We start from the raw sequence: 14575 nt of genomic DNA, 5'->3' as shown, positions 1-14575 counted from the left end.
CTAGCTTCCTCATAATATGGCATTGTAGCACTCAAGATTCGGAGAAGAGAAGGGTATTGCCCAAGCCGCCTCTGCTCGCTTCTGATGGAGGAAGGCTGGGTGATAGTGGGAAGAACTCTAAACTTGCGCAAAATGGTGGCCCAAGATGTTTGAGATAGCAATAGGATCCACGATGACATTGTCGGGTGCTACAAGGCCAGAAATTGGGGAATGGATCTTGGTTCCGGACACCTGTTGGAGGTTGGCCGACACAATAGAGGAAGGTGGTACTATTAAAAGAACTAGTGAATGAAATCCAGCTAGCTCTTTTGCTATCTCAAGGAACCCGACGACACTTTGCACATATCTGTTTATAATGAATTCAGTTTTCTAGCGTAGTGTGGAATGTCTCCGTGAAAAATTCCATCGTGGCATGCCTCAGTCCACCAAGGGACTGGGACACGATGTGGTAGAGAGGAAGTGCAGGGGATGGAACATTCTGCAACAGTAAAGATAACATTTGTGATATATACGACCTGATCATCACAACTGGGGAAATCTTGTTCTTTGAAGGTCGCCAGGCAGGAGTACAGCTGCCACTAAGCCTGAAGTATGTGCCATTTAGGTGTACATGCAGATGAGGTATGACTTAGCGAATGGACAGCACATGGGAAATGGTCACTTGAGTAGGTGTCAGAACGGACCACTTAAGACGACGGGCAAGCTGGGCAGTGCGGAAGGATAGGTCCAAATGGGAATACATGTGTGAGGAGTCAGAAAGGAAAGTAGGTGCTCCAGTGTTACGGCAGTGTTACGGTTGGTTAAGGTCAGCCAACTGGGCACCTCTCTGACAGGTCTTGAGAGAACCGAACAGAGGATTCTGTGCACTGAAGTCACCAAGTAGCAAAAACAGGGGAGGTAGCTGCCCAATAAGTTGAAGGAAGTCTGCCTTGGTGACATCAATGGACGGAGGTACATAAATGGAGGGAGAAAGTCAGGTAGCGAAGGAAAAGGAAACTACTACAGCTTGAAGACTGGCAGTTAGCAAGATGGATTGACTGTGAATGTCATCCCATATGAGCAGCATGACGCTCCCATGAGATGGAACGTCAACCTCAGGGAGGAAGGTTAAAACGAATCAATAACAAATGTGGAAGCTCAAAGCGGTCATGAGGGCACAATTTTGTTGCGTAAAGGCAGAGTACAAGGGGACACTGACATGAATGAAGCAGCCATAAATCCTCTTTGCGGGACCAAAGGCTGTGAACGTTTCATTGGAAGAGAGTCATGATGAAGAGACGTCGGGGGGGTGTCACCTCGGTGGCTGCCGAGTGACAGCTGGGGAAGAAGTGCTGCTACGGGGCACAGAAGCAGGAAGATCCTGATCCAAGGGGTTCACGCAAGCATCAGCTTTCTTGTAGGTCGGTCTGTGGAGTCCAACTATGAAAAACAGTTGTTGGTGTGCACCAGTGACACAGAGGCTGGCTAGGCTAAGGGACCACGTGCCGACACCATCGAAGACGATGTTCGAGGTGGCGAAATAGAAGACTGTTTGCCTTTTGAGGACTTCAAGTCTTTCCGGTTGGATGAAGACACGGGTGCTGTTTGGCTGGAGGGATGGAGGAAGTCTTCACAAGAATACTCCTTCTGTCCTTTCCTGCCTGCTGGTTGCGTAGTAGATGGCTTTGCCCCTTTAGGCGAAAGTTTGACGGTTTGTTGCACAGTGGGTCGGAGGGATGGCGATGTTACCTTGATACTGAGCAATTTCACAACCTCAGAGGCAAATTTGAGGTTGTATGTCTGTGTGACCATGTCCTTCATGGAGCAAGAGGTAAAAAGAACAGAACTATAGGTACCAGACGGGAGAACACAGGGTTTGCGACTAGCCAGAAACATGTGAGCAACTGGATAAGGCACCTTTTCATTTATCCGGATCTCTTGAACAGCCCACTCATCTAGTTACACAGGAGACTCCAGAGAGGCGGAGGCATGGCCACCACTGAAGTTGATACAGTGCATCCATACCACAAGTGATGTATGTGGCTGGGTGTGAACAACATGTTCTGGTGTGGTTAAAGCGATGACACTGGTAGCAATGCATTGGGTTTGGAATGTATGGGCAGAAGTGATAATTTCGTAGCCTGCTTTGAGTTTGGATGGAAGCACCACTCTATCAAAGGTGAGAAAGAGTGCGTGTGGGCACTAAGGAGGAATTACCTTCCTCATTACACTATGAACGGCAATGACACCCTGATCAGAGAGGTAAGATTGTACTTCAGCCTTTGTTAGACTGTCGAGCAGCCTGGCATATATCACACCACAAGAAGAGTTCAAGGTTCTGTGGGCCTCGACACAAACAGGGTAACCATGGAGAAGCAAGGCAGCAAGCAGTTGTGCTTGAGAATCTTAAATGGTCTCTCAAAGCAAGTGCCATTCTATAAACGAGAGCAGGATTTCACAGGACCAAAAATCGCATCTACACCTTTCTCAATAATAAACGGATTTACCGTAGCAAAGGACTGACCATCTCCAGTATGTGAGACCACGAGGAACCATGGTGCAGCAGGAAGTGTCTTTGAATCATTAGCCTCATTGCATTTACATTTTGTAGAAGTTGAGTGGGAAGACGATTGACTCATCATGAGGAAATCCCCCATGATTGCCAGTGTCTCCAATGGAGTGCTCCTTCCAACTGGGGGCTCCGTTCACAAGGGGGCACACCCACCTTAGATGATTGTTCACACCTCAGGTCACATCTAGAATAAAACAATTTCTATGCCATATTTGAAAACAAAGAAGCTGTGGTAATCTTTTTGAAACCCATTTCAAAGGCTACAATTTATTCACACAATACAAAAGTGACAGCACTTTCTGTTAGAAATAAACAAATTTGAACATTAATAAAATTACCAACGATTGTTCAAAAGAGCAATATATATTATGTCTTGAGAATTTGGACCTATGACTGTTGCAAGATGAATCTTTTTTTTAATAAGAAAATGTAATATAATAAAAAATTTAAAGGCTTATGTATTTAAATTGTATGATTTATGTATAGTTTTAGTTTTTTAGAGTATCAAAACTTGCATTAAGAATGACACTACTTGCGCAAGTCGTGTACAGAATCCATGGTGTCCCAAATGCTATTAGTTTTTGACATTTATCTTCAAGATTTCAAGTTTTAGATACAATTATTGCATGCCTGAAGTAACTCATTCTTTATGTATTTGTATTTTAAAGAAAGGGTGTAATTAAAATAATTTCTGATTTAAACATAATTTTAATAAATTCTTTCAGGAGCTACCTTTAAACCCACAGCCAACTGTGTGAAGACATTATCAATCAAATAGAAAAGGAAATGTTAGTATAACAATTAATGAACCTCACATTTCATACATGTGATTGCCCAAGAGGAAATTTGGAATCACTATTTCCTCAGCTGAATTGTACTTTAGATTCAACTGACAGTTAATGAGTATGTATACTGTTGTATTCCATTAAGATGTAAGATATAGAGGAAGGAGACCTCGAAAAAGCAGCAGACCAAATAGAAGACGTCCTTAAAAATTCAGTGATACAAACAACCCCCAAAACAAGGATGGCCAAAAGATGGTTCGATGCTGAATGCTACAGCAAAAGGAACACTGTTCTAAGAATCCTCCACAGACTAAGAAACCAGCATGACGAGGAAACATACAAACTGTACACAGAAGAGAGGAGAATCTACAAAAAACTAATAGAAGAGAAGAAAAAAGAATACATAGAAAGTGAGGCAAAAAGAGAAGCGGATGAAGCAGAGAAAGACCCATACATAGCAACAAGACCAAGAAAAATGGCTCATACACCAAATATAGACCTGAAGGAATGGGAAGACCACTTCAGTAAGATACTGAACAAACGAGGACTCAAAACACCCCCAAAGAAAGAGAAACAACATCAAACTAAGGAAAAAGACAATACATGGGATTCCCTAAATGAAGATGATGTGAAAGAAGTAATAAAAGCACTGAAGAATAAGAAAGCAGCAGGACCTGATAATATATATAATGAACATATAAAAGATGCAAAAGAGGCCCTCCAACACATATGGACCAAACTGTTTAACAGATGCCTGGAACTTGGAAGAATTCCGACACAATGGAGACACTCGACAATAAAAGTTCTCTACAAAGGTAGAGGAGACCCAATGGACCCAAACAAGTACAGAGGCATAGCCCTGGAAAATACTCAATTCAAGATGTTTCCAAAAATAACACAAAAAGTCCAAGCCTCTGTGGACAGTCATCTCCCAGAACGACAAATGGGTTTCAGATCTGGAAGATCAACACTTACGGCAGTCAGGCTTCTTCTAAACAACATCGATGATGCACTACAAAAGAAACAAATGTTCTACACAGTGTTCATAGACTTTACCAAAGCATTTGACCTATTGGAAAGAGAGCTCATAGTCCGAAAACTGGAAAACACAATGGGAGAAGATAGCGTATGGGCAAGAATAATGAAATCAATCCTCGAATAGAACTTAATTACAATATCAGACAACCTCTCTTTTTCGAACCCCATTCTGCAATCGAACGGAGTCTTACAGGGTGACCCAATGAGCCCTTTGCTGTACATTCTTGCCACTGAAGAAGTACTCCGAATTGGAGAAAATGAAGAAGATGTGTATGTATATGCATACGCTGACATAGCCGTAGGTTCAACAGATATACAGAAGCTGCAGAGAATCATTGAGAAAATAGACAGATGGTGCAGTGAACACAAACTACACATAAACATAAAAAAGACAGAAATGGTAATTTTCAGAAAAGGAGGCAAAACACCCAAGAATGCGGAAATCAGTATCAGAGGACAAAAAATAAAAATCTCATCAGACTTTAAATACCTAGGAGTGACATTGCAACCAACAGCCAAATGCTTCACAAAACATACAACAGAACGTGCAGCCCAAGCAATAATAGCAATACAGGACATCAAAAACATCCGCCTACTCAGTCTAGAAACAGCCATGAAATTATTCAACACAAAAATCTTGCCAATCCTGGCCTATGGGATGGAGGTTATATGGGACCACCTGACAGAAAAAAATCTAGAAACACTAGAAAAGGTAAAATCGACCTATCTAAAAAGAGCACTAGGTCTCTCAAAGACAACAAGATCTAGACTAGTGTACCTGCTAATGAGAGAGACATTCGTAATTGAAGACATCAGACTTCGATATATGATGCCACACACCAGGGCTTCCAGAAAGCAACTGAAGATCATGGAGGACAAACGAGAAAAAATATGGCCGGAGTTTTATGGCACCGAAGCAATGACGAACCGCTCATGGACAGCACCAAACTTCGAACAGCGACATGTCGTAACTAGACTTTCTATTCACGGCTTTCATCATCTAATCTGCAAGAACAAAACTTATCATGACCCAACCGCAACATGTGTATGTGAACTGTGTAACGAAGCCTGTGAATGATATCACATAGAACTGTGCAGTAAAAGAGTGAAATCGATAAATGAATATGCAAAAATGTAAAATGTAAATGTAAAATATTAAGCAAAGTAACTGTATATGGCTATTTGGCTGCAATTTTATTAAATAAATTAAGATATAATTGTATCTCCATCCACTGCAACTCCCAGGCCTACAGATCATGCAAACAAATTCAAATTATTTCCAACATCAATTGGTGGATATTTAGTGCTTCAGTCATTTCCACAATGAAGTAAACAAATTTACTAACTAATTTACAGGTTCTGTCAGTTCATTGCATTTTCTTCATACAAAATTTCTTTTAGAAGCTATGCTCATTTGTTGATAACCTACAAAATATTTCAATGCGCCTTTTGTTTTGTTCATTAAAATTATCCAAACCAATACCTTAAAACAAGAGTAATTAGCTTTTATGTTGGATAACTGTCACAACACAGCTGGCCCACACACTACTACCCAAATGTTCTAAGAATCAATGGTGCACAGATTACATTAACCTCTCAACAGAGCCACAAATTTGTAGAACCATATTTTCGTGTTTATCTGTAATTTAACTGACTTATTGCAATTAAATTATTACGTTCATCATGAGTGAAAAGTGCTTGACTTGTTGTAGAATTGTTAGGTTAGGGCTTTGGTGTGACGGGTGCTGTAGTTTTCTCCATGTGGGTGACTGTAGTGGTGTGGGAATAGGGGAAGTAAATGAGACTCATCAGTGGTTTTGTAGGATATGTAGTAAAGATAGGAAGATACTAGAACAGGAGGGGAAAATTGCCACCCTTCAGGCTGAGTTAGACAAGGCCAGGGGAGATCTTGACAGGTTAAGGAGGGAGAAGGGTAAAGATAGGTGGGAAGTGGCAACAGGAGGCACAGGCCTAGAACTTTGATGGTTTCATGTTGAATGTAGAAAATAGATTTGACCTGTTGCTTCAGTTAGAAGCTGGTGAGCCTCAAGCAGTTGTAGGTGCAGACGGCACCACAAACTTTCGGCAGCAAATTGAAAAGTAAGAATGTACGGAAATCAGTAAAGAGAAAGAAAGTAGTGTTGTTAGGTAGTTCCCACGGAAGAGGTGTTGGCCAGCTTTTGCAGGATGAACTAGGATTAGAACACCAGGTCACCAATTTTTTTAAACCTAGTGCTGGTCTGGAGCAGGTGACAGAGAACTTAGGAGCACATTGCAAAGATTTCACTAAGGAAGACACTGTGGTTATAGTGGGTGGGGCAGATAATAGTACTGACAGAGATCTTGGGTACAGTATACAGTGTGACCTGGCAATGATTGCATCAGCATCAAAGCATACTGGTACTGAGTTTGTATCTGTTCTGGACACCATGACCAACCTCATTTGAACTCTTCTGTCAAGAGAGTTAACTTAGAGTTGGAACGGCTGCTCATGTTGGGTGCAGGGTCACACATTGGTGTGGTTCCTGTTGATTCTCTCAATAGGTGGGATTATACTAGGTGTGGCCTTCACCTCAACAGGAAAGGGAAGAGTAAACTGGCTGGGAAAATAGCAGGAAAGTTAAAGAGGGGAGGCACTGTCATGACTGATAAAATACCAGTGCTTATAGGATTCAGAAAAAGACCCATTTTTAGGACAAGGAGGACAGAGAGAAACTAAATTTTAAGAGAGGTTAGGACCGAGACAAACATTCAGTTTGAGAAAGAAACAAAAAACATAATTCTAGCTTATTAAATCAGTATAAACAGCTACTGGTTAAGAATTTTCAACAGTCAGCAGATATTTCAACTTTACTCAATTTTAACTCAGTCAATGTGAAATGTCAGCTATCATTATTGCATCAAAATATTCAAGGACTGAGAAATAAAATTAATGAATTAATTATTTGCATAAATGAATTAGAGTTTTCAAACCCAACTGACATAATCTGCCTCTGTGAACATCATGTGACCACTGGCGTAGAACTTTTAAGTGTTACACAGTTTAGGTTAGCATCTCACTTTTGTAGAGCAGAAATGGAGAAAGGAGGAGTTGCCACATTCATAAGATACTGTCATAAATTTAAGAACATAGACATTCATAAATTTTGCCTAGAACAGCATATGGAAGAATGTGCATCAGAAGTAGAATTTCACAAAAAGTCCTTCACAATATTAAGTGTATATCAAGTGCCTGCAGATATCTTTAACCTGTTCATAAACCACCTTGAAGCTGTACTGGCGCATTTAACAACCAAAAACAAAGAAATAGTGGTTGCTGGTCATTTCAATGTAGATTTCCTTAAAGACTCTCCCAATAAGAACTTATCTGAGTTAGTGACACTATCATTCAACTTTATTCCCACTGTAAAGTTCCCACTAGGGTAGCCAATTGCTCACAGTCAGCCATTGATAATATCTTTGAACAAAATTATATTACAAAACCAATAGTCAATGGCCTCTTGGACCATGACATGCAGTTATTTCTGTTAAATGTTAATACTGAACAGGATATAAAATCTGTTAAATCTGAGCTCAAGGGTGTAATCAATAAGCCAAAAATTTATCATTTTAGGACACTCCTCAGAGACATTCACTGGAATGATGTTTACAGTCCTCATGGCATGAATAAAAAATGTAACACTTTTGCTAATAAAGTGCTTACCTCATTTGAACACTGTTTTCCCCCAAAACCAACCAAGGTTAGAGCAAAGTCTATGAAGAAGCCACTGATTACTCAAGGAATAGAGATATCTTTTAAAACAAAAAGAAAACTGTATCTGTCAATCTGAAACAGTTCTGATGTTGATGCTATAGCACATTACAAGAAATACTGCAAAATATTAAAGCCTGTAATACAGACATCAAAGCAAATATATAACAAGGAAAAGACAGTCATATCAGATGATAAAATAAAGGCAACATGGGATATAGTGAAGGAGGAGACTGGCAGAACCAGACATGAAGAGGAACAAATAGCATTAAGAGTAATTGGTACATTGGTTACAGATGTGTAGAGTGTTGCAGAACTTTTTAACAAACATTTTATAACTATTACTGAAAAGATGGGGTTATCAGGTTTTGTAGATGCTGCTATGGAATACCTCCGACCAGACATTTCAAGTAACTTCCGTAATATGAATTTGACCCTCACTACCCTAGCAGAAATAATTTCCATCATAAACTCTTTAAAATCAAAAACATCTAGTGGGTATGATGAAATATAAACAAAGTTAATTAAAGAATGTGTTTCTGAGTTAAGTAACATATTAAGCTATTTGTGTAACCAGTCATTTATCGGCAGAATATTTCCTGAATGGTTGAAATATGCAGAAGTTAAGCCACTGTTTAAGAAGGGATGTAAAGAAATAGCATGAAATTTCCATCCAATTTCACTTTTGCCAACATTCTCAAAAATTTTTGAAACAGTAATGTACAATAGACTTTATAATCATCTTATCTCAAAGAACATGTCAAAGTTGCAGTTCGTATTTCTAAAGGGTTCTGATATTGAGAAGGCTATGTATACCTACAGTGAAAATGTGCTTAATTCATTAGACAAAAAAATGCAGGCAACTGGTATATTTTGTGGTATGTGAAATGCATTTGACTGTGTAAATCACAATAGCCTTTTAAGTAAATTAGAATATTATGGTGTAACAGGAAATGTTGCAAAATGGTTCAAATCTTATATCTCTGGCAGGAAAAATAGGATGTTATTAGGAAAGAGACATGTATTAAGCTATCAGGCATCATCCAACTGGGAACTAATTACATGTGGGGTCCCACAAAGTTCCATTTTAGGGCCCTTACTTTTTCTTGTGTACATCAATGACCTTTCATCAGTAACATTACCAGATGCCAAGTTTGTTTTGTTTGCTGATGATACAAACATTGCAATAAATAACAAATCAAGTGTAGTCTTAGAAAGGTGGGCTAATAAAATATTTGTGGACATTAATCACTGGTTCCTAGCCAATTCTTTGGCATTAAACTTTCAAAAACAAACTACATGCATTTCAGAACTTGTAAGGGGTGTCCCACGAGTATATGCCTAACATACAATGACAAGCAGATAGAAGATGTGGACAGTGTTAAATTCTTGGGATTACAGATTGATAATAAATTCAACTGGGAGGAGCACACCACAGGACTGCTGAAGCATCTTAACAAATCTCTATTTGCAATGCGAATTGTGTTAGACATAAGGGATATAAAAATGAGAAAGCTGGCATGCTATGCTTGCTTACATTCCATAATGTTATATGGGATTATTTTTTTGGGTAATTCATCAAGCCCAGCTAAAGTTTTCCAGGCACAGAAATGTGCAGTAAGAGTTATATGTGGTGTAAACTCAAGAACATCCTGCAGAAGCCTGCTTAGGGAATTAGGGATACTAACTACTGCTTCCCAATATATTTATTCCTTAATGAAATTTGTAATTAAAAATATATCACTTTTTCAAACCAACAACTCAATTCATGGAATCAATACTAGAAATAAGAATAATCTTCACAAGGATTCAAAGTCACTTACTCTTGTACAAAAAGGTGTACATTATTCAGGAACATATATTTTCAATAACTTGCCAGTAGCCACAAAAGCTTAACAAACAATTAAATTCAGTTTAAGAGAAGCCTAAAGGATTTATTGGTGGCCAACTCCTTCTATAAGTACAATATAACTTCTGCACAATTTCAGTGCAGTAATGTGTTCATTGTAAATAGGTATTATAGTAGTTCTATTACATGTTTATTACCTTATAAATAAAAAAAAACATTTTTTATTTTAAATTCAGTGCATTAGTGTTTGTAAAATGATTCTTTCATATAATGTTCATTAAAAAAAAAAAAGACGATCATTCCACCTGGGACCTGTGGAAGGTACATTAGCTTATTTGTTTCAGTTGTAAATATCTGTCACGTATTATTGTTTTTCTGACATGTTGAACATTTTGGAGGATCTCCTCACTACGGATTGATTGGAATGAAAGTAGATTAATCTAATCCTTATATGAGAAGAAATTAACAATCCTCTGTCATTTACTCAGCCATAACCTCACTTGGGGGTCAGAATTATTTCGAGAAAATATTAAATTCCTTAATAACTTGACTACTAAAGACAACATGATGCATCATCGAACACTTAGCACACATGCACTGAGTTCAATTCAATTCAATTCAATTTTTATTATCACATAACATGCCTTATACAATCAAAGATTGTGACATAGGTGACTTGTCAGTTTTACACTATATATAACAATACTAAAAATAGACAATAAACTAATAATATACATGGTGTAACATCTTCAAAGAGGTATTTTAATTACAATTATAATGCATTGTTATCATTCATGAAATCTTCTACACTATAGTAACATTTATCTTTCAGATATTTTTCCAGGTCTCTTTTGGTACCTTTTACATTTGGGTCATCCATATCTTTCCATATTTTATTTACAAATTTCATGCCCATATAGTATGGGGTTTTTTCATATGATTTTAAACGGTGGGTAGGTAACATGTAGCTCATTCTATGTCTAGTATCATATTGATGCAAGAAGAAGTTGCCCTCAAAAAGTTGTGGGTTTCTTTTCGTGAAAGTGAGAGTTTCATAGATGTATATGCTTGGAATGCTCATTAGATCCAGTTTTACAAATAAAGGTTTGCAGTGTTGCTTTGGTTTTGCTCCCACCATTGCTCGGATGATTCTTTTTTGTAGTCTAAAAGCTCTAAGTAAATTTGTTTTTTCAGACCCCCAGAAAATTATACTATACCTAATGACTGAAACAAAATATGCATTATATACGGTTTTTCTTACAGCTAAATCAGTAATACTATACAAGATATTCATAATATATACAAGGCTATTCAGTCGACCCAGTATGTTGTCCACATGGTGACTCCATAACAGGTTTTTATTGACTAACATGCCAAGGAATTTGACACAGTCTGCAGTCTCTAATTTTTTGTCCATATACCTTATTTCACTTATAGACTGTGCAGATTGTTTTGTGGTAAAATGAACAATTTCTGTTTTTGTAAAATTTAATGTCAAGTTATTGTTTTTGACCCATGCCTCTACTTCCCCAAGTGTTTGTTCAATATGACGAATTAGGTCTACCTCATTTTTACAACAGACTACAGCTGTTGAGTCATCTGCATAGAGGATAGTATCAGACTGGACCTGACATGGCATATCATTAATATAATATAGAAAAAGCAGTGGCCCTAATATTGAGCCTTGTGGAACACCTAATTGAGTGATTTTCCAGCCAGAGAGAAATTTCTTGCCGTTGATGTTAATATGTACTCTTTGTTTTCTGTTTGCCAAGTATGATGACATCCAGCTAAGAGATTTGCCTTGAAAACCATAGCGTGCCAATTTTTGGAGAAGCAGGTCATGATTTACTGTGTCGAAGGCTTTGGACAGGTCACAAAAGATGCCTGACACACACATTCTATCATCAAGACATCTGCTGACTTTTGTGACTAATTCATTTATTGCATGGATTGTGCTGCGGCCTTTTCTGAAACCATATTGATTGCCTAAGATAATGCTGTTAGATGAATTGTGATTTTCAATCTGATCACATGCAGCTCTTTCAAATATTTTTGAGAAAATTGGTAACAGTGAGATTGGCCTATAGTTGCCCAATTCATCTTGTTTACCTTTTATGGGCCGAACTTCTGCATATTTTAATCGATCTGGGAAACATCCCTCATCAAATGATTGGTTGATTATGAAAGAGAGTGGATATGCAATACTGTGACGGACTATTTTTATTATTTCAATGGGGACCTCATCCCACCCCGCAGATTTTGAATTTTTTAGGGACATTATGATTTTGATTACATCTGAGATGGAAACATGAGAAAACTTAAAACATGTGCAATTGCTATCTGTCATATTGGGCTTTGTATTTGTTGGTGAACAGTCACCAAATTTGTTACAGTTTATGAAAAAGTCATTGAATGATTCACAAATGGCACTGGGTTCTGTAACAGCTCTACCATTTATCACTATTTTAGAAGGGCATTTTCTCTCTGCCTCACTGCCGACTTCACTTCTTATAACAGACCAAACAGCTTTTGATTTGTTTTTTGCATTTGAAATGAAGTCGTTATTTGCAGTACGTTTTGCTAGTTTAACTATTTTGTCAAATGTTTTTTTGTATGTGCTTACATACTTAAGAAATTGAGGGCTTCGATTTACTTTTGCCTCCATATGCAGTTTCCTCTTAGTAGCACTAGACACTCTAATTTCTTTTGTTACCCAGGATCTACTTTTTTGGGACCTGGTCTTCACTGTTACAAAAGGGAAGCATTCATTGAATATACCCAAGAATTCAGTTAAAAAGTTATTGTAATTGTCACTTGTGGAAGTGTGTTTGCTGACTGTCCACTTGGTTTGGCTTAGTTTTTTGCAAAATACTTCCACATTTTCTTGACTGAAATTCCTACATCTTTTTGTTGTGCAGACTGAATTTTGCTTTGGTAGTGATACAAATAGTGCTTTATGGTCTGATACTCCTAAATCTAGAAGAAACTTTTCTTTTACATAATAATTATAACTACTTACAATATTGTCAATACATGTTGCAGAGCTTGCTGTAATTCTTGTATACTGATCGAAATTGAGATTTAGCCCATTTGTGGCTACCAGGTTCTTTAAGTGTGAAGAAAATTTGTCATTAGTCCTTACATCTATGTTGAAGTCAGCACATATAACCACTTTCTTGTACAGTTTCTCACATTTTAATTTATGTAGCAATGTATCAAACTTATCTAAAAATACAGAGCTTATATGGTACCCAGGGGTGCGATATATGCTGATAATTAGTGTGTTATAGTCTTTAAGTTCTATACAACAACTTTCAAATGTGCCTTCTTCATTCAGATTGCATTGCCAAAGATATGTACAATACCAGTCCATGTTTGCAACATCTGTACTCAGACATTGGGATTAACAGACCAAGTTTTATTTTGAACATTATACATATTGGTTGGACAGAGATGAAAGGAAACACAGTTTAACAGCAAAATGAAAAAAAGTTATGCATATGTACCCATTTGCAGCAAGTATTTGGTTGGTGTATGGTTCATGGCATTTTTCCGTAAGTTTAATAGACACAATGGATACAAGCAAGAGAGACTTTAATAATCAACAAAATGTTATCCTTCACTATTTACAGCAGTCTCCCAATTGTGGAACGAATTTTTCACTCTGTAACTGTGGAAGTCACGTGGTTTTAAGGCAAAGAACTTGTTGAGCAAAGGTCAGAACGCATTGTCATCTGGAAAGGAAGTTCCTTGAAGGGGTTTTCAATAGCAAGCAAAAAAGGAGAAAATCGAAGGGTGCTAAATCAGGTGACTAAGGTGGGTGTGCAATGACTTCAAAACCCAACTCCTATGTACTGTTTTTTGTCAGTTTAGCAGATTGCAGGCAGGCGTTATCCTGGAGTAGTGTCTTCCTGATCATTGTTCATGTACTGTGTTTACAACACATTTAAGTTGTTGACAAATGTCAGCAGTAATCAGTGGTTACACCTCAAGGAAGATATTCATAGTAAACCACAACGCATGTACTACATTATCTTTTGTGGATGCTTTTTCTTGCTGTTTTGTTTGGGTTGTGGGATTAAAGGGACCAGACTGCGATGGTCATCGGTCTTTTGTTTGGGCTCAACCATTCCTTTCTTTTCCTTATTTTGGCACAAAGCCATCATTTCTGATCAGTATAATGATACAGGGCACAGATGATTAGTGTTCTTTACAAGCAGCTAATGACAGGCAAGCAAGGATCCCCATATGGCCACCTGTTTTTGTGATATTGTTTTAGTGCATGTGGTATCCACAGACCCTGTTTTTGAGCCTTCCCCATTGCACGCAAATGTCAGAAGGTCATGAAATGAACACAGTTCATCGAATTTGCCAGTTCTCAAGTACAAAGACATGGATCATTGTGAATTAAAGCATTTAAATGATCTTCATCAAACCCCAAAGGTAAGTCACTAATGGCAAACAATTCTCTTTAGAATGACAAAACCATTTTCTTGCCAAGCTCTGCCCAACGGCATTAAACACAAACAGGGTGCAAATGTTTCTAGCTGCCTCCACTGCTGTTACCCCTCTGTAGAACACGAACAGATGAGCATGTC

The sequence above is a fragment of the Schistocerca nitens genome, chromosome 11 (genome assembly GCF_023898315.1).
Source record: "Schistocerca nitens isolate TAMUIC-IGC-003100 chromosome 11, iqSchNite1.1, whole genome shotgun sequence".
In the NCBI taxonomy this organism is placed as follows: domain Eukaryota; kingdom Metazoa; phylum Arthropoda; class Insecta; order Orthoptera; family Acrididae; genus Schistocerca; species Schistocerca nitens.
Note: the sequence above shows the minus strand (reverse complement) of the source record.